The following is a 20,282-nucleotide window of genomic DNA, read 5'->3' as shown; positions in this document are numbered from 1 at the left end:
CACCCCCGCCCGCGGCCGCCCGTGCACCTTGTTATTTCCACATCACCCTCGCGTGTCCGTGTCCGTCTCCCGTCCCCCTCTGCGTCTCCTTCCCTCCCCAAGCGGTTTCTCTCCGAATGTGCCCCGCGCGCGTTCTTTCCCCCGTGACACTCCCCCGTCCTTTGCCCTCCGCTCTCGGGTCCTCGCTCCCTCCTCTCTCCCCTCCAGCCCCCATATTCTGCACCGCCCCCCCATAGCCGCTCTGCCTGCGGACCCCTGTGGCGCCGCCTGCACCCCTCAAACCGCCCGTTGTCTCCCCCCGCAATTCTCTGCACCCCAGTCCCGCCGCTGTTGTTCTCATCGGGAATTTGGGCTTTGCAATTGTTTTCATTTCCGTCCCTCCTCGGTGTTTGTTTCTATGTTGTTCCGTTTTCCCTGCTGCCGTTCGGCCAAAGGGCGGAACTGCAGCTCCGGCTCCGCGATGTGCGGTGGGTCCCCGCGCTCCAGGCTGCTGCGGGCGCGGCCGAGCCCCGAGCCGAGCGACCCCTGGGGTGGAGCGGCCTCGGGACAGCGCTGCCCCGGGCGCGGGGGGTTTGGGGCCGAGCCCGTGTCCGGCCGGGGCGAGCAGGGGCGGCCTCGTCCCATCCCCGGCAATGAAGAAGCGCTGCCCCGCCTGTGCTGGTGCTGCCCGCAGGACGGGGCCGGGCGCTCCGCAGCTCCCAGCGCTCCCCAAACTGCGTGTGGGGCCCGGGGGTGCGGGGCTGGGGGCGGGGCTGAGCTCCCCCCAGCCCTCAGCATCGCACGCGGGGGTGCAAGGGGCCAGAAAGCAGCTGCTGGGGGCCAGAAACGGAGACGGAGATTTCTGTTCCTGGGGCTTGCAAACAGTCTTAGGCAGTGGATTTTGGGGCTCAGAAACAGATGGAGTTGTGCGGCCTCAGGCTCAGGAATAGAGGTCAAATCTTGCGTTTTTGGGACTGGAGAACAGGCTCAGCAGCTGGGGTTGGGCTCAGAAATGGGCACTAGGGGAGCTGGTTTGGGCCAAAAGCCAAAGCCGGTTTGGCTGGTTTTGTAGGGGGTGGGAGGGCAGTGGGCGCTGCAGGGGAGAGCAGGGACTGGGCAGGGGCATGGACCTCCCAGAGGTGGGGGTCCGGTGGTGTCCGACGCCAGAGTTCAGGAGGCCGACGTGCTGATACTGAAAAGCTGGCAAAAAGATCCCTTAACACTGCTTTGAAAGTGTTAAGAGGCAGCGCTTTTATTGCAGGGTGCTGGACACTCAGAGGATCGTTCCTCTGATCGAGTGTGCGCATGATTTGCACTTCTTGGCATTTATTACCTATACCTGTTGCGTATTCATCTGTTTATACTAATTAGATAATGCATTAAACATAAATTATTTACATAGACCCGCCCCTTGCCGGAAGTTCATCTTTGGTATTCCAGAGTGTTCATCAGGGGTCTCTAATGTCCCCGTTGTCTTCACAGCCTGGTGCCCCCCCCTCTCGCCCCAGTGTCGGCTTCTTAACCTGATTTCTTGAACAAGCATACTGTCATTTTGTGCTGCTACTCAGTGCGAGTCTTGTAGCTCTTTCTTCATTTAGTGGAATATTCCACTTTCCCAGCTTGCAAGCCAAGGACACCCCGCTTTGCCTCAAGTCCAGTCTCTGCAGAGCTGTTGTTTCTTTGTTAGGTTTCTGTTACATTAGGCCTAGTCTTGCTACGTTAGGCCTAGTCTTGTCACATGATGGCTAGAGGTTCCTAAAAGATTTTTTGTCTTTGTACACAGCTTGGAATAGTTAACTGATCATACAAACTCAGTAGTATTTATACAATGTATAACTATGGTGTTTAATCCTAACACTCGGCTTTTCACAGCAATTGGTTTACAACCTTGTAGGAACTGTAGGAACAGCTGGAGCTTGTCAGGAGAAGGAGCTGAAGGAACTGGAGCTTCAGTCAGCCAGCACTGCAGTGAGCAGGAGCTGGAGTGAGAGGGGCTGTGTGCTGCCTCGAGTGTGCATCGGCCAGAGCAAAATCACCTGCGGCTGCAATGAGCAGGAGCTGCAACGAGCTGGGGTGTCTGTTCGTGGCAGCCCCCGAGGACCGGGCTGTGCTCCCGGCACAGCTGCGGAGCGGCCGGTGCAGGCAGGGCTGTCCCCAGCAGGAGCTCTGGGCAGCACGGAGGTGAGTTCATTCTGCCCGTGGGCAGCCGGCCTCTCGCTCGGGGTTAAATCCACGCCTGCTCTGCTGCGTGCAGCCGTACTCGCGGGGATGCCCGTGGCTCCTCATCAGAACAACAAAGTGTGCGTGGGCATCCCGAGGTTGTGCTCTGGGTCTGAGACCGTGTGTGTTTTTGCTGCTGGAAGATGGAACAAAGCACGTGCCTGTTAAGTGTAAGGAAAGTTGGAAGCTGGGGGGACCCTAAGCAGGCTGGTGGCCGGTTTAGAAGATCTTGAATCATAGAATCATTTCGGTTGGAAGAGACCCTGAGGATCATCGAGTCCAGCCATAACCTAACGTAACTCTAGCACTAAACCATGTCCCTAAGGAACTTGTCTAAACACCTTTTACGCTCCTCCAGGGACGGTGACTCCAGCACTGCCCTGGGCAGCCTGTTCCAACGCCCGACAGCCCTTTGGGGAAGAAATTGGTCCCCAGATCCAACCTCAACCTCCCCTGGCGCAACTCGAGGCCGTTTCCTCTGCTCCTGGCGCTTGTTCCTGGGGAGCGGAGCCCGACCCCCCCCCCCCCACCCCGCCCCGGCTCCAAGCTCCTTTCAGGCAGGTCAGAGATCAGAAGGTCTCCCCTCAGCTCCTGTTCTCCAGCTGAACCCCCAGCTCCCTCAGCCGCTCCCATCGCACTTGTGCTCCAGCCCCTTCCCCAGCTCCGTTCCCTTCTCTCAACTCGCTCCAGCACCTCAAGGCCTTTCTTGGCGTGAGGGGCCCCAAACTGCCCCCAGGATTGGAGGTTTGACCTCCCCAGTGCCCAGCACAGCGGCACAATCACTTCTCTAGTCCTGCTGGCCACACTATTCTTGATACAAGCCAGGATGCTGGTGGCCTCTTGGCCGCCTGGGCACACGCTGGCTCATGTTCAGCCGCTGGCACCAACACCCCCAGGGCCTTTTCTGCGAGGCGCTTTCCAGCCGCTCTTCCCCAGCCTGCAGCGTTCGCGGGGTTGTTGTGGCCCAAGTGCAGGACCCGGCAACTCGGCCTGGTTGAACCTCAGACAATTGGCCTCAAAGCCCCCTGTGTATAGAAAGGATTTAAAAAGTCAATCGCGCTTGATATATTTCTGAAGAAATAAAGATATAAAAGCACTTCCAACAGCTGCCTCTCTCCCGCTTCTCCATTTCCCCCTTTTCCCACCGCAATTTGGGGCCGGCTCCCCTAAGTAGGGAGTTTACCCTGTGGGGCCGCAGGCACGGAGCGGGAGGCGTCGCCACGGCACAAAAACGTCCCGGACACCCTGAATCTGGGTCCGCAACGGCGGGAGGGCGGGAAGGGGTGGGGGAATAAAATTAAAAAGAACAATTTTGGGGAAAACAGGCACCCAAGCATTCCCGCCGGCTGCTCACTGCTGCCGCCTGCTGGCGAAATCGCAGCACTGCGCCAGCAGAGCTGCGCGTGCGCATTGGGCTCCGCGACCGCGCGCCGCGCCGCACTAAGGGCGGGACGTAGAAATCAGGAGAGCAGCGGTCGAACGGGCCGCCGGGAAAGAGAAATAGGAAAGAAAAAGAAAAATACGGAGAAAAATAAAACTAGAGCTAGAAACAGGAGAAATAGCAATAGAAGAGGTTGGGCAGAAATAGAACAGAAGCAAAAGCCGCGCCGAGTACGCAAATCGGCTCGGGGTGTGGGCGGAGAGGTGAGTGGGCGGAGAGGTGAGTGGGCGGGGCGAATGCAAATCTGGATGCGGATCGTGCCAATCAGATCGCGGACAGGAAACAAGGGGCGGGGCGCGCGGGGACGAGGGCCGGCGTGACGAGGGGCGGGGAGAATGCAAATTAGAGGCGGGCATACACCAATCGCGTACCCGAGAGGCCGAAGGGGCCGCTGGGAGGCTCGTCGCGGGGCGTCTCCGGGCGCGGCGAGAGTCGGTGCCCGCGGACCCCGGTGGAACCGTGGGCGAGAGTGAGGGGAGTAGAGCGGGAAAGGCGCTCGGGCGTGGGTGCGGCGCGGCGCGGCGGGAGTGACCGCGAGGTCGGAGGGTCTGGAAGAGGATGGGGCGGTGCGGCGGAGGGGGTGGGGCATCGCTTCTCGGCCTTTTGGCTAAGATCAAGTGTAGTATCTGTTCTTATCAGTTTAATATCTGATACGTCCTCGATGAGAGGACTTTATATTAAACGGATTTTTGGGCCTGGGAGTTGGATCCGGAGCTTGCTCCCTCCGCTCCACGCATCGTCCCGGTATTGCAGTGCCTCCGGGAACGGTGCACCCCACCCCGGTGGGGATCCTTTCGTGGTTGAAGACAGAGCGAAGGGGCGCCGGGTGCGGGGCTCGCGGGCGTTGTGCGTGGAGTGGAGCGTGTGGTGTGTCTGGCGTTCTTTGGCCCGTCGGAGGGGCATTGTCGGGGCTGATCCGGTGCGGGTTTCCTGGCGTAGGCCGGGTCTCCAGAGCGGGTTCTCCGCTGCGGGCTGTCCCGGTGACTCGTCTGCTGTGGGTGGTCCCGGGCGGACCCTCCAGCGCGGATCACCCCCGCCCGCGGCCGCCCGTGCACCTTGTTATTTCCACATCACCCTCGCGTGTCCGTGTCCGTCTCCCGTCCCCCTCTGCGTCTCCTTCCCTCCCCAAGCGGTTTCTCTCCGAATGTGCCCCGCGCGCGTTCTTTCCCCCGTGACACTCCCCCGTCCTTTGCCCTCCGCTCTCGGGTCCTCGCTCCCTCCTCTCTCCCCTCCAGCCCCCATATTCTGCACCGCCCCCCCATAGCCGCTCTGCCTGCGGACCCCTGTGGCGCCGCCTGCACCCCTCAAACCGCCCGTTGTCTCCCCCCGCAATTCTCTGCACCCCAGTCCCGCCGCTGTTGTTCTCATCGGGAATTTGGGCTTTGCAATTGCTTTCATTTCCGTCCCTCCTCGGTGTTTGTTTCTATGTTGTTCCGTTTTCCCTGCTGCCGTTCGGCCAAAGGGCGGAACTGCAGCTCCGGCTCCGCGATGTGCGGTGGGTCCCCGCGCTCCAGGCTGCTGCGGGCGCGGCCGAGCCCCGAGCCGAACGACCCCTGGGGTGGAGCGGCCTCGGGACAGCGCTGCCCCGGGCGCGGGGGGTTTGGGGCCGAGCCCGTGTCCGGCCGGGGCGAGCAGGGGCGGCCTCGTCCCATCCCCGGCAATGAAGAAGCGCTGCCCCGCCTGTGCTGGTGCTGCCCGCAGGACGGGGCCGGGCGCTCCGCAGCTCCCAGCGCTCCCCAAACTGCGTGTGGGGCCCGGGGGTGCGGGGCTGGGGGCGGGGCTGAGCTCCCCCCAGCCCTCAGCATCGCACGCGGGGGTGCAAGGGGCCAGAAAGCAGCTGCTGGGGGCCAGAAACGGAGACGGAGATTTCTGTTCCTGGGGCTTGCAAACAGTCTTAGGCAGTGGATTTTGGGGCTCAGAAACAGATGGAGTTGTGCGGCCTCAGGCTCAGGAATAGAGGTCAAATCTTGCGTTTTTGGGACTGGAGAACAGGCTCAGCAGCTGGGGTTGGGCTCAGAAATGGGCACTAGGGGAGCTGGTTTGGGCCAAAAGCCAAAGCCGGTTTGGCTGGTTTTGTAGGGGGTGGGAGGGCAGTGGGCGCTGCAGGGGAGAGCAGGGACTGGGCAGGGGCATGGACCTCCCAGAGGTGGGGGTCCGGTGGTGTCCGACGCCAGAGTTCAGGAGGCCGACGTGCTGATACTGAAAAGCTGGCAAAAAGATCCCTTAACACTGCTTTGAAAGTGTTAAGAGGCAGCGCTTTTATTGCAGGGTGCTGGACACTCAGAGGATCGTTCCTCTGATCGAGTGTGCGCATGATTTGCACTTCTTGGCATTTATTACCTATACCTGTTGCGTATTCATCTGTTTATACTAATTAGATAATGCATTAAACATAAATTATTTACATAGACCCGCCCCTTGCCGGAAGTTCATCTTTGGTATTCCAGAGTGTTCATCAGGGGTCTCTAATGTCCCCGTTGTCTTCACAGCCTGGTGCCCCCCCCTCTCGCCCCAGTGTCGGCTTCTTAACCTGATTTCTTGAACAAGCATACTGTCATTTTGTGCTGCTACTCAGTGCGAGTCTTGTAGCTCTTTCTTCATTTAGTGGAATATTCCACTTTCCCAGCTTGCAAGCCAAGGACACCCCGCTTTGCCTCAAGTCCAGTCTCTGCAGAGCTGTTGTTTCTTTGTTAGGTTTCTGTTACATTAGGCCTAGTCTTGCTACGTTAGGCCTAGTCTTGTCACATGATGGCTAGAGGTTCCTAAAAGATTTTTTGTCTTTGTACACAGCTTGGAATAGTTAACTGATCATACAAACTCAGTAGTATTTATACAATGTATAACTATGGTGTTTAATCCTAACACTCGGCTTTTCACAGCAATTGGTTTACAACCTTGTAGGAACTGTAGGAACAGCTGGAGCTTGTCAGGAGAAGGAGCTGAAGGAACTGGAGCTTCAGTCAGCCAGCACTGCAGTGAGCAGGAGCTGGAGTGAGAGGGGCTGTGTGCTGCCTCGAGTGTGCATCGGCCAGAGCAAAATCACCTGCGGCTGCAATGAGCAGGAGCTGCAACGAGCTGGGGTGTCTGTTCGTGGCAGCCCCCGAGGACCGGGCTGTGCTCCCGGCACAGCTGCGGAGCGGCCGGTGCAGGCAGGGCTGTCCCCAGCAGGAGCTCTGGGCAGCACGGAGGTGAGTTCATTCTGCCCGTGGGCAGCCGGCCTCTCGCTCGGGGTTAAATCCACGCCTGCTCTGCTGCGTGCAGCCGTACTCGCGGGGATGCCCGTGGCTCCTCATCAGAACAACAAAGTGTGCGTGGGCATCCCGAGGTTGTGCTCTGGGTCTGAGACCGTGTGTGTTTTTGCTGCTGGAAGATGGAACAAAGCACGTGCCTGTTAAGTGTAAGGAAAGTTGGAAGCTGGGGGGACCCTAAGCAGGCTGGTGGCCGGTTTAGAAGATCTTGAATCATAGAATCATTTCGGTTGGAAGAGACCCTGAGGATCATCGAGTCCAGCCATAACCTAACGTAACTCTAGCACTAAACCATGTCCCTAAGGAACTTGTCTAAACACCTTTTACGCTCCTCCAGGGACGGTGACTCCAGCACTGCCCTGGGCAGCCTGTTCCAACGCCCGACAGCCCTTTGGGGAAGAAATTGGTCCCCAGATCCAACCTCAACCTCCCCTGGCGCAACTCGAGGCCGTTTCCTCTGCTCCTGGCGCTTGTTCCTGGGGAGCGGAGCCCGACCCCCCCCCCCCCACCCCGCCCCGGCTCCAAGCTCCTTTCAGGCAGGTCAGAGATCAGAAGGTCTCCCCTCAGCTCCTGTTCTCCAGCTGAACCCCCAGCTCCCTCAGCCGCTCCCATCGCACTTGTGCTCCAGCCCCTTCCCCAGCTCCGTTCCCTTCTCTCAACTCGCTCCAGCACCTCAAGGCCTTTCTTGGCGTGAGGGGCCCCAAACTGCCCCCAGGATTGGAGGTTTGACCTCCCCAGTGCCCAGCACAGCGGCACAATCACTTCTCTAGTCCTGCTGGCCACACTATTCTTGATACAAGCCAGGATGCTGGTGGCCTCTTGGCCGCCTGGGCACACGCTGGCTCATGTTCAGCCGCTGGCACCAACACCCCCAGGGCCTTTTCTGCGAGGCGCTTTCCAGCCGCTCTTCCCCAGCCTGCAGCGTTCGCGGGGTTGTTGTGGCCCAAGTGCAGGACCCGGCAACTCGGCCTGGTTGAACCTCAGACAATTGGCCTCAAAGCCCCCTGTGTATAGAAAGGATTTAAAAAGTCAATCGCGCTTGATATATTTCTGAAGAAATAAAGATATAAAAGCACTTCCAACAGCTGCCTCTCTCCCGCTTCTCCATTTCCCCCTTTTCCCACCGCAATTTGGGGCCGGCTCCCCTAAGTAGGGAGTTTACCCTGTGGGGCCGCAGGCACGGAGCGGGAGGCGTCGCCACGGCACAAAAACGTCCCGGACACCCTGAATCTGGGTCCGCAACGGCGGGAGGGCGGGAAGGGGTGGGGGAATAAAATTAAAAAGAACAATTTTGGGGAAAACAGGCACCCAAGCATTCCCGCCGGCTGCTCACTGCTGCCGCCTGCTGGCGAAATCGCAGCACTGCGCCAGCAGAGCTGCGCGTGCGCATTGGGCTCCGCGACCGCGCGCCGCGCCGCACTAAGGGCGGGACGTAGAAATCAGGAGAGCAGCGGTCGAACGGGCCGCCGGGAAAGAGAAATAGGAAAGAAAAAGAAAAATACGGAGAAAAATAAAACTAGAGCTAGAAACAGGAGAAATAGCAATAGAAGAGGTTGGGCAGAAATAGAACAGAAGCAAAAGCCGCGCCGAGTACGCAAATCGGCTCGGGGTGTGGGCGGAGAGGTGAGTGGGCGGAGAGGTGAGTGGGCGGGGCGAATGCAAATCTGGATGCGGATCGTGCCAATCAGATCGCGGACAGGAAACAAGGGGCGGGGCGCGCGGGGACGAGGGCCGGCGTGACGAGGGGCGGGGAGAATGCAAATTAGAGGCGGGCATACACCAATCGCGTACCCGAGAGGCCGAAGGGGCCGCTGGGAGGCTCGTCGCGGGGCGTCTCCGGGCGCGGCGAGAGTCGGTGCCCGCGGACCCCGGTGGAACCGTGGGCGAGAGTGAGGGGAGTAGAGCGGGAAAGGCGCTCGGGCGTGGGTGCGGCGCGGCGCGGCGGGAGTGACCGCGAGGTCGGAGGGTCTGGAAGAGGATGGGGCGGTGCGGCGGAGGGGGTGGGGCATCGCTTCTCGGCCTTTTGGCTAAGATCAAGTGTAGTATCTGTTCTTATCAGTTTAATATCTGATACGTCCTCGATGAGAGGACTTTATATTAAACGGATTTTTGGGCCTGGGAGTTGGATCCGGAGCTTGCTCCCTCCGCTCCACGCATCGTCCCGGTATTGCAGTGCCTCCGGGAACGGTGCACCCCACCCCGGTGGGGATCCTTTCGTGGTTGAAGACAGAGCGAAGGGGCGCCGGGTGCGGGGCTCGCGGGCGTTGTGCGTGGAGTGGAGCGTGTGGTGTGTCTGGCGTTCTTTGGCCCGTCGGAGGGGCATTGTCGGGGCTGATCCGGTGCGGGTTTCCTGGCGTAGGCCGGGTCTCCAGAGCGGGTTCTCCGCTGCGGGCTGTCCCGGTGACTCGTCTGCTGTGGGTGGTCCCGGGCGGACCCTCCAGCGCGGATCACCCCCGCCCGCGGCCGCCCGTGCACCTTGTTATTTCCACATCACCCTCGCGTGTCCGTGTCCGTCTCCCGTCCCCCTCTGCGTCTCCTTCCCTCCCCAAGCGGTTTCTCTCCGAATGTGCCCCGCGCGCGTTCTTTCCCCCGTGACACTCCCCCGTCCTTTGCCCTCCGCTCTCGGGTCCTCGCTCCCTCCTCTCTCCCCTCCAGCCCCCATATTCTGCACCGCCCCCCCATAGCCGCTCTGCCTGCGGACCCCTGTGGCGCCGCCTGCACCCCTCAAACCGCCCGTTGTCTCCCCCCGCAATTCTCTGCACCCCAGTCCCGCCGCTGTTGTTCTCATCGGGAATTTGGGCTTTGCAATTGCTTTCATTTCCGTCCCTCCTCGGTGTTTGTTTCTATGTTGTTCCGTTTTCCCTGCTGCCGTTCGGCCAAAGGGCGGAACTGCAGCTCCGGCTCCGCGATGTGCGGTGGGTCCCCGCGCTCCAGGCTGCTGCGGGCGCGGCCGAGCCCCGAGCCGAGCGACCCCTGGGGTGGAGCGGCCTCGGGACAGCGCTGCCCCGGGCGCGGGGGGTTTGGGGCCGAGCCCGTGTCCGGCCGGGGCGAGCAGGGGCGGCCTCGTCCCATCCCCGGCAATGAAGAAGCGCTGCCCCGCCTGTGCTGGTGCTGCCCGCAGGACGGGGCCGGGCGCTCCGCAGCTCCCAGCGCTCCCCAAACTGCGTGTGGGGCCCGGGGGTGCGGGGCTGGGGGCGGGGCTGAGCTCCCCCCAGCCCTCAGCATCGCACGCGGGGGTGCAAGGGGCCAGAAAGCAGCTGCTGGGGGCCAGAAACGGAGACGGAGATTTCTGTTCCTGGGGCTTGCAAACAGTCTTAGGCAGTGGATTTTGGGGCTCAGAAACAGATGGAGTTGTGCGGCCTCAGGCTCAGGAATAGAGGTCAAATCTTGCGTTTTTGGGACTGGAGAACAGGCTCAGCAGCTGGGGTTGGGCTCAGAAATGGGCACTAGGGGAGCTGGTTTGGGCCAAAAGCCAAAGCCGGTTTGGCTGGTTTTGTAGGGGGTGGGAGGGCAGTGGGCGCTGCAGGGGAGAGCAGGGACTGGGCAGGGGCATGGACCTCCCAGAGGTGGGGGTCCGGTGGTGTCCGACGCCAGAGTTCAGGAGGCCGACGTGCTGATACTGAAAAGCTGGCAAAAAGATCCCTTAACACTGCTTTGAAAGTGTTAAGAGGCAGCGCTTTTATTGCAGGGTGCTGGACACTCAGAGGATCGTTCCTCTGATCGAGTGTGCGCATGATTTGCACTTCTTGGCATTTATTACCTATACCTGTTGCGTATTCATCTGTTTATACTAATTAGATAATGCATTAAACATAAATTATTTACATAGACCCGCCCCTTGCCGGAAGTTCATCTTTGGTATTCCAGAGTGTTCATCAGGGGTCTCTAATGTCCCCGTTGTCTTCACAGCCTGGTGCCCCCCCCTCTCGCCCCAGTGTCGGCTTCTTAACCTGATTTCTTGAACAAGCATACTGTCATTTTGTGCTGCTACTCAGTGCGAGTCTTGTAGCTCTTTCTTCATTTAGTGGAATATTCCACTTTCCCAGCTTGCAAGCCAAGGACACCCCGCTTTGCCTCAAGTCCAGTCTCTGCAGAGCTGTTGTTTCTTTGTTAGGTTTCTGTTACATTAGGCCTAGTCTTGCTACGTTAGGCCTAGTCTTGTCACATGATGGCTAGAGGTTCCTAAAAGATTTTTTGTCTTTGTACACAGCTTGGAATAGTTAACTGATCATACAAACTCAGTAGTATTTATACAATGTATAACTATGGTGTTTAATCCTAACACTCGGCTTTTCACAGCAATTGGTTTACAACCTTGTAGGAACTGTAGGAACAGCTGGAGCTTGTCAGGAGAAGGAGCTGAAGGAACTGGAGCTTCAGTCAGCCAGCACTGCAGTGAGCAGGAGCTGGAGTGAGAGGGGCTGTGTGCTGCCTCGAGTGTGCATCGGCCAGAGCAAAATCACCTGCGGCTGCAATGAGCAGGAGCTGCAACGAGCTGGGGTGTCTGTTCGTGGCAGCCCCCGAGGACCGGGCTGTGCTCCCGGCACAGCTGCGGAGCGGCCGGTGCAGGCAGGGCTGTCCCCAGCAGGAGCTCTGGGCAGCACGGAGGTGAGTTCATTCTGCCCGTGGGCAGCCGGCCTCTCGCTCGGGGTTAAATCCACGCCTGCTCTGCTGCGTGCAGCCGTACTCGCGGGGATGCCCGTGGCTCCTCATCAGAACAACAAAGTGTGCGTGGGCATCCCGAGGTTGTGCTCTGGGTCTGAGACCGTGTGTGTTTTTGCTGCTGGAAGATGGAACAAAGCACGTGCCTGTTAAGTGTAAGGAAAGTTGGAAGCTGGGGGGACCCTAAGCAGGCTGGTGGCCGGTTTAGAAGATCTTGAATCATAGAATCATTTCGGTTGGAAGAGACCCTGAGGATCATCGAGTCCAGCCATAACCTAACGTAACTCTAGCACTAAACCATGTCCCTAAGGAACTTGTCTAAACACCTTTTACGCTCCTCCAGGGACGGTGACTCCAGCACTGCCCTGGGCAGCCTGTTCCAACGCCCGACAGCCCTTTGGGGAAGAAATTGGTCCCCAGATCCAACCTCAACCTCCCCTGGCGCAACTCGAGGCCGTTTCCTCTGCTCCTGGCGCTTGTTCCTGGGGAGCGGAGCCCGACCCCCCCCCCCCCACCCCGCCCCGGCTCCAAGCTCCTTTCAGGCAGGTCAGAGATCAGAAGGTCTCCCCTCAGCTCCTGTTCTCCAGCTGAACCCCCAGCTCCCTCAGCCGCTCCCATCGCACTTGTGCTCCAGCCCCTTCCCCAGCTCCGTTCCCTTCTCTCAACTCGCTCCAGCACCTCAAGGCCTTTCTTGGCGTGAGGGGCCCCAAACTGCCCCCAGGATTGGAGGTTTGACCTCCCCAGTGCCCAGCACAGCGGCACAATCACTTCTCTAGTCCTGCTGGCCACACTATTCTTGATACAAGCCAGGATGCTGGTGGCCTCTTGGCCGCCTGGGCACACGCTGGCTCATGTTCAGCCGCTGGCACCAACACCCCCAGGGCCTTTTCTGCGAGGCGCTTTCCAGCCGCTCTTCCCCAGCCTGCAGCGTTCGCGGGGTTGTTGTGGCCCAAGTGCAGGACCCGGCAACTCGGCCTGGTTGAACCTCAGACAATTGGCCTCAAAGCCCCCTGTGTATAGAAAGGATTTAAAAAGTCAATCGCGCTTGATATATTTCTGAAGAAATAAAGATATAAAAGCACTTCCAACAGCTGCCTCTCTCCCGCTTCTCCATTTCCCCCTTTTCCCACCGCAATTTGGGGCCGGCTCCCCTAAGTAGGGAGTTTACCCTGTGGGGCCGCAGGCACGGAGCGGGAGGCGTCGCCACGGCACAAAAACGTCCCGGACACCCTGAATCTGGGTCCGCAACGGCGGGAGGGCGGGAAGGGGTGGGGGAATAAAATTAAAAAGAACAATTTTGGGGAAAACAGGCACCCAAGCATTCCCGCCGGCTGCTCACTGCTGCCGCCTGCTGGCGAAATCGCAGCACTGCGCCAGCAGAGCTGCGCGTGCGCATTGGGCTCCGCGACCGCGCGCCGCGCCGCACTAAGGGCGGGACGTAGAAATCAGGAGAGCAGCGGTCGAACGGGCCGCCGGGAAAGAGAAATAGGAAAGAAAAAGAAAAATACGGAGAAAAATAAAACTAGAGCTAGACACAGGAGAAATAGCAATAGAAGAGGTTGGGCAGAAATAGAACAGAAGCAAAAGCCGCGCCGAGTACGCAAATCGGCTCGGGGTGTGGGCGGAGAGGTGAGTGGGCGGGGCGAATGCAAATCTGGATGCGGATCGTGCCAATCAGATCGCGGACAGGAAACAAGGGGCGGGGCGCGCGGGGACGAGGGCCGGCGTGACGAGGGGCGGGGAGAATGCAAATTAGAGGCGGGCATACACCAATCGCGTACCCGAGAGGCCGAAGGGGCCGCTGGGAGGCTCGTCGCGGGGCGTCTCCGGGCGCGGCGAGAGTCGGTGCCCGCGGACCCCGGTGGAACCGTGGGCGAGAGTGAGGGGAGTAGAGCGGGAAAGGCGCTCGGGCGTGGGTGCGGCGCGGCGCGGCGGGAGTGACCGCGAGGTCGGAGGGTCTGGAAGAGGATGGGGCGGTGCGGCGGAGGGGGTGGGGCATCGCTTCTCGGCCTTTTGGCTAAGATCAAGTGTAGTATCTGTTCTTATCAGTTTAATATCTGATACGTCCTCGATGAGAGGACTTTATATTAAACGGATTTTTGGGCCTGGGAGTTGGATCCGGAGCTTGCTCCCTCCGCTCCACGCATCGTCCCGGTATTGCAGTGCCTCCGGGAACGGTGCACCCCACCCCGGTGGGGATCCTTTCGTGGTTGAAGACAGAGCGAAGGGGCGCCGGGTGCGGGGCTCGCGGGCGTTGTGCGTGGAGTGGAGCGTGTGGTGTGTCTGGCGTTCTTTGGCCCGTCGGAGGGGCATTGTCGGGGCTGATCCGGTGCGGGTTTCCTGGCGTAGGCCGGGTCTCCAGAGCGGGTTCTCCGCTGCGGGCTGTCCCGGTGACTCGTCTGCTGTGGGTGGTCCCGGGCGGACCCTCCAGCGCGGATCACCCCCGCCCGCGGCCGCCCGTGCACCTTGTTATTTCCACATCACCCTCGCGTGTCCGTGTCCGTCTCCCGTCCCCCTCTGCGTCTCCTTCCCTCCCCAAGCGGTTTCTCTCCGAATGTGCCCCGCGCGCGTTCTTTCCCCCGTGACACTCCCCCGTCCTTTGCCCTCCGCTCTCGGGTCCTCGCTCCCTCCTCTCTCCCCTCCAGCCCCCATATTCTGCACCGCCCCCCCATAGCCGCTCTGCCTGCGGACCCCTGTGGCGCCGCCTGCACCCCTCAAACCGCCCGTTGTCTCCCCCCGCAATTCTCTGCACCCCAGTCCCGCCGCTGTTGTTCTCATCGGGAATTTGGGCTTTGCAATTGTTTTCATTTCCGTCCCTCCTCGGTGTTTGTTTCTATGTTGTTCCGTTTTCCCTGCTGCCGTTCGGCCAAAGGGCGGAACTGCAGCTCCGGCTCCGCGATGTGCGGTGGGTCCCCGCGCTCCAGGCTGCTGCGGGCGCGGCCGAGCCCCGAGCCGAGCGACCCCTGGGGTGGAGCGGCCTCGGGACAGCGCTGCCCCGGGCGCGGGGGGTTTGGGGCCGAGCCCGTGTCCGGCCGGGGCGAGCAGGGGCGGCCTCGTCCCATCCCCGGCAATGAAGAAGCGCTGCCCCGCCTGTGCTGGTGCTGCCCGCAGGACGGGGCCGGGCGCTCCGCAGCTCCCAGCGCTCCCCAAACTGCGTGTGGGGCCCGGGGGTGCGGGGCTGGGGGCGGGGCTGAGCTCCCCCCAGCCCTCAGCATCGCACGCGGGGGTGCAAGGGGCCAGAAAGCAGCTGCTGGGGGCCAGAAACGGAGACGGAGATTTCTGTTCCTGGGGCTTGCAAACAGTCTTAGGCAGTGGATTTTGGGGCTCAGAAACAGATGGAGTTGTGCGGCCTCAGGCTCAGGAATAGAGGTCAAATCTTGCGTTTTTGGGACTGGAGAACAGGCTCAGCAGCTGGGGTTGGGCTCAGAAATGGGCACTAGGGGAGCTGGTTTGGGCCAAAAGCCAAAGCCGGTTTGGCTGGTTTTGTAGGGGGTGGGAGGGCAGTGGGCGCTGCAGGGGAGAGCAGGGACTGGGCAGGGGCATGGACCTCCCAGAGGTGGGGGTCCGGTGGTGTCCGACGCCAGAGTTCAGGAGGCCGACGTGCTGATACTGAAAAGCTGGCAAAAAGATCCCTTAACACTGCTTTGAAAGTGTTAAGAGGCAGCGCTTTTATTGCAGGGTGCTGGACACTCAGAGGATCGTTCCTCTGATCGAGTGTGCGCATGATTTGCACTTCTTGGCATTTATTACCTATACCTGTTGCGTATTCATCTGTTTATACTAATTAGATAATGCATTAAACATAAATTATTTACATAGACCCGCCCCTTGCCGGAAGTTCATCTTTGGTATTCCAGAGTGTTCATCAGGGGTCTCTAATGTCCCCGTTGTCTTCACAGCCTGGTGCCCCCCCCTCTCGCCCCAGTGTCGGCTTCTTAACCTGATTTCTTGAACAAGCATACTGTCATTTTGTGCTGCTACTCAGTGCGAGTCTTGTAGCTCTTTCTTCATTTAGTGGAATATTCCACTTTCCCAGCTTGCAAGCCAAGGACACCCCGCTTTGCCTCAAGTCCAGTCTCTGCAGAGCTGTTGTTTCTTTGTTAGGTTTCTGTTACATTAGGCCTAGTCTTGCTACGTTAGGCCTAGTCTTGTCACATGATGGCTAGAGGTTCCTAAAAGATTTTTTGTCTTTGTACACAGCTTGGAATAGTTAACTGATCATACAAACTCAGTAGTATTTATACAATGTATAACTATGGTGTTTAATCCTAACACTCGGCTTTTCACAGCAATTGGTTTACAACCTTGTAGGAACTGTAGGAACAGCTGGAGCTTGTCAGGAGAAGGAGCTGAAGGAACTGGAGCTTCAGTCAGCCAGCACTGCAGTGAGCAGGAGCTGGAGTGAGAGGGGCTGTGTGCTGCCTCGAGTGTGCATCGGCCAGAGCAAAATCACCTGCGGCTGCAATGAGCAGGAGCTGCAACGAGCTGGGGTGTCTGTTCGTGGCAGCCCCCGAGGACCGGGCTGTGCTCCCGGCACAGCTGCGGAGCGGCCGGTGCAGGCAGGGCTGTCCCCAGCAGGAGCTCTGGGCAGCACGGAGGTGAGTTCATTCTGCCCGTGGGCAGCCGGCCTCTCGCTCGGGGTTAAATCCACGCCTGCTCTGCTGCGTGCAGCCGTACTCGCGGGGATGCCCGTGGCTCCTCATCAGAACAACAAAGTGTGCGTGGGCATCCCGAGGTTGTGCTCTGGGTCTGAGACCGTGTGTGTTTTTGCTGCTGGAAGATGGAACAAAGCACGTGCCTGTTAAGTGTAAGGAAAGTTGGAAGCTGGGGGGACCCTAAGCAGGCTGGTGGCCGGTTTAGAAGGTCTTGAATCATAGAATCATTTCGGTTGGAAGAGACCCTGAGGATCATCGAGTCCAGCCATAACCTAACGTAACTCTAGCACTAAACCATGTCCCTAAGGAACTTGTCTAAACACCTTTTACGCTCCTCCAGGGACGGTGACTCCAGCACTGCCCTGGGCAGCCTGTTCCAACGCCCGACAGCCCTTTGGGGAAGAAATTGGTCCCCAGATCCAACCTCAACCTCCCCTGGCGCAACTCGAGGCCGTTTCCTCTGCTCCTGGCGCTTGTTCCTGGGGAGCGGAGCCCGACCCCCCCCCCCCCCCCCCCCGCCCCGGCTCCAAGCTCCTTTCAGGCAGGTCAGAGATCAGAAGGTCTCCCCTCAGCTCCTGTTCTCCAGCTGAACCCCCAGCTCCCTCAGCCGCTCCCATCGCACTTGTGCTCCAGCCCCTTCCCCAGCTCCGTTCCCTTCTCTCAACTCGCTCCAGCACCTCAAGGCCTTTCTTGGCGTGAGGGGCCCCAAACTGCCCCCAGGATTGGAGGTTTGACCTCCCCAGTGCCCAGCACAGCGGCACAATCACTTCTCTAGTCCTGCTGGCCACACTATTCTTGATACAAGCCAGGATGCTGGTGGCCTCTTGGCCGCCTGGGCACACGCTGGCTCATGTTCAGCCGCTGGCACCAACACCCCCAGGGCCTTTTCTGCGAGGCGCTTTCCAGCCGCTCTTCCCCAGCCTGCAGCGTTCGCGGGGTTGTTGTGGCCCAAGTGCAGGACCCGGCAACTCGGCCTGGTTGAACCTCAGACAATTGGCCTCAAAGCCCCCTGTGTATAGAAAGGATTTAAAAAGTCAATCGCGCTTGATATATTTCTGAAGAAATAAAGATATAAAAGCACTTCCAACAGCTGCCTCTCTCCCGCTTCTCCATTTCCCCCTTTTCCCACCGCAATTTGGGGCCGGCTCCCCTAAGTAGGGAGTTTACCCTGTGGGGCCGCAGGCACGGAGCGGGAGGCGTCGCCACGGCACAAAAACGTCCCGGACACCCTGAATCTGGGTCCGCAACGGCGGGAGGGCGGGAAGGGGTGGGGGAATAAAATTAAAAAGAACAATTTTGGGGAAAACAGGCACCCAAGCATTCCCGCCGGCTGCTCACTGCTGCCGCCTGCTGGCGAAATCGCAGCACTGCGCCAGCAGAGCTGCGCGTGCGCATTGGGCTCCGCGACCGCGCGCCGCGCCGCACTAAGGGCGGGACGTAGAAATCAGGAGAGCAGCGGTCGAACGGGCCGCCGGGAAAGAGAAATAGGAAAGAAAAAGAAAAATACGGAGAAAAATAAAACTAGAGCTAGACACAGGAGAAATAGCAATAGAAGAGGTTGGGCAGAAATAGAACAGAAGCAAAAGCCGCGCCGAGTACGCAAATCGGCTCGGGGTGTGGGCGGAGAGGTGAGTGGGCGGGGCGAATGCAAATCTGGATGCGGATCGTGCCAATCAGATCGCGGACAGGAAACAAGGGGCGGGGCGCGCGGGGACGAGGGCCGGCGTGACGAGGGGCGGGGAGAATGCAAATTAGAGGCAGGCATACACCAATCGCGTACCCGAGAGGCCGAAGGGGCCGCTGGGAGGCTCGTCGCGGGGCGTCTCCGGGCGCGGCGAGAGTCGGTGCCCGCGGACCCCGGTGGAACCGTGGGCGAGAGTGAGGGGAGTAGAGCGGGAAAGGCGCTCGGGCGTGGGTGCGGCGCGGCGCGGCGGGAGTGACCGCGAGGTCGGAGGGTCTGGAAGAGGATGGGGCGGTGCGGCGGAGGGGGTGGGGCATCGCTTCTCGGCCTTTTGGCTAAGATCAAGTGTAGTATCTGTTCTTATCAGTTTAATATCTGATACGTCCTCGATGAGAGGACTTTATATTAAACGGATTTTTGGGCCTGGGAGTTGGATCCGGAGCTTGCTCCCTCCGCTCCACGCATCGTCCCGGTATTGCAGTGCCTCCGGGAACGGTGCACCCCACCCCGGTGGGGATCCTTTCGTGGTTGAAGACAGAGCGAAGGGGCGCCGGGTGCGGGGCTCGCGGGCGTTGTGCGTGGAGTGGAGCGTGTGGTGTGTCTGGCGTTCTTTGGCCCGTCGGAGGGGCATTGTCGGGGCTGATCCGGTGCGGGTTTCCTGGCGTAGGCCGGGTCTCCAGAGCGGGTTCTCCGCTGCGGGCTGTCCCGGTGACTCGTCTGCTGTGGGTGGTCCCGGGCGGACCCTCCAGCGCGGATCACCCCCGCCCGCGGCCGCCCGTGCACCTTGTTATTTCCACATCACCCTCGCGTGTCCGTGTCCGTCTCCCGTCCCCCTCTGCGTCTCCTTCCCTCCCCAAGCGGTTTCTCTCCGAATGTGCCCCGCGCGCGTTCTTTCCCCCGTGACACTCCCCCGTCCTTTGCCCTCCGCTCTCGGGTCCTCGCTCCCTCCTCTCTCCCCTCCAGCCCCCATATTCTGCACCGCCCCCCCATAGCCGCTCTGCCTGCGGACCCCTGTGGCGCCGCCTGCACCCCTCAAACCGCCCGTTGTCTCCCCCCGCAATTCTCTGCACCCCAGTCCCGCCGCTGTTGTTCTCATCGGGAATTTGGGCTTTGCAATTGTTTTCATTTCCGTCCCTCCTCGGTGTTTGTTTCTATGTTGTTCCGTTTTCCCTGCTGCCGTTCGGCCAAAGGGCGGAACTGCAGCTCCGGCTCCGCGATGTGCGGTGGGTCCCCGCGCTCCAGGCTGCTGCGGGCGCGGCCGAGCCCCGAGCCGAGCGACCCCTGGGGTGGAGCGGCCTCGGGACAGCGCTGCCCCGGGCGCGGGGGGTTTGGGGCCGAGCCCGTGTCCGGCCGGGGCGAGCAGGGGCGGCCTCGTCCCATCCCCGGCAATGAAGAAGCGCTGCCCCGCCTGTGCTGGTGCTGCCCGCAGGACGGGGCCGGGCGCTCCGCAGCTCCCAGCGCTCCCCAAACTGCGTGTGGGGCCCGGGGGTGCGGGGCTGGGGGCGGGGCTGAGCTCCCCCCAGCCCTCAGCATCGCACGCGGGGGTGCAAGGGGCCAGAAAGCAGCTGCTGGGGGCCAGAAACGGAGACGGAGATTTCTGTTCCTGGGGCTTGCAAACAGTCTTAGGCAGTGGATTTTGGGGCTCAGAAACAGATGGAGTTGTGCGGCCTCAGGCTCAGGAATAGAGGTCAAATCTTGCGTTTTTGGGACTGGAGAACAGGCTCAGCAGCTGGGGTTGGGCTCAGAAATGGGCACTAGGGGAGCTGGTTTGGGCCAAAAGCCAAAGCCGGTTTGGCTGGTTTTGTAGGGGGTGGGAGGGCAGTGGGCGCTGCAGGGGAGAGCAGGGACTGGGCAGGGGCATGGACCTCCCAGAGGTGGGGGTCCGGTGGTGTCCGACGCCAGAGTTCAGGAGGCCGACGTGCTGATACTGAAAAGCTGGCAAAAAGATCCCTTAACACTGCTTTGAAAGTGTTAAGAGGCAGCGCTTTTATTGCAGGGTGCTGGACACTCAGAGGATCGTTCCTCTGATCGAGTGTGCGCATGATTTGCACTTCTTGGCATTTATTACCTATACCTGTTGCGTATTCATCTGTTTATACTAATTAGATAATGCATTAAACATAAATTATTTACATAGACCCGCCCCTTGCCGGAAGTTCATCTTTGGTATTCCAGAGTGTTCATCAGGGGTCTCTAATGTCCCCGTTGTCTTCACAGCCTGGTGCCCCCCCCTCTCGCCCCAGTGTCGGCTTCTTAACCTGATTTCTTGAACAAGCATACTGTCATTTTGTGCTGCTACTCAGTGCGAGTCTTGTAGCTCTTTCTTCATTTAGTGGAATATTCCACTTTCCCAGCTTGCAAGCCAAGGACACCCCGCTTTGCCTCAAGTCCAGTCT

At 60.0% G+C, this 20,282-nt stretch overlaps 4 non-coding genes across 4 annotated transcripts; all 4 read left to right on the top strand.

The window, feature by feature from the left end:
* The first annotated feature begins 4,227 nt into the window (after positions 1 to 4,227).
* On the top strand, positions 4,228 to 4,418 carry LOC135984618 (U2 spliceosomal RNA). The gene has a single exon (XR_010605665.1). It is a non-coding gene; the product is annotated as a U2 spliceosomal RNA (small nuclear RNA).
* A 4,477-nt stretch (positions 4,419 to 8,895) lies between these two features.
* LOC135984617 (U2 spliceosomal RNA) lies at positions 8,896 to 9,086 on the top strand. Its single transcript, XR_010605664.1, has one exon. It is a non-coding gene; the product is annotated as a U2 spliceosomal RNA (small nuclear RNA).
* A 4,461-nt stretch (positions 9,087 to 13,547) lies between these two features.
* Positions 13,548 to 13,738, top strand: LOC135984616 (U2 spliceosomal RNA). The gene has a single exon (XR_010605663.1). It is a non-coding gene; the product is annotated as a U2 spliceosomal RNA (small nuclear RNA).
* Positions 13,739 to 18,201: 4,463 nt separating this feature from the next.
* Positions 18,202 to 18,392, top strand: LOC135984615 (U2 spliceosomal RNA). Its single transcript, XR_010605662.1, has one exon. It is a non-coding gene; the product is annotated as a U2 spliceosomal RNA (small nuclear RNA).
* Positions 18,393 to 20,282: the final 1,890 nt, after the last annotated feature.

Source organism: Caloenas nicobarica, chromosome 1 (assembly GCF_036013445.1).
Source record: "Caloenas nicobarica isolate bCalNic1 chromosome 1, bCalNic1.hap1, whole genome shotgun sequence".
Lineage (NCBI taxonomy): Eukaryota > Metazoa > Chordata > Aves > Columbiformes > Columbidae > Caloenas > Caloenas nicobarica.
Note: the sequence above shows the minus strand (reverse complement) of the source record. Positions and strands in the feature narration are given on the sequence as shown.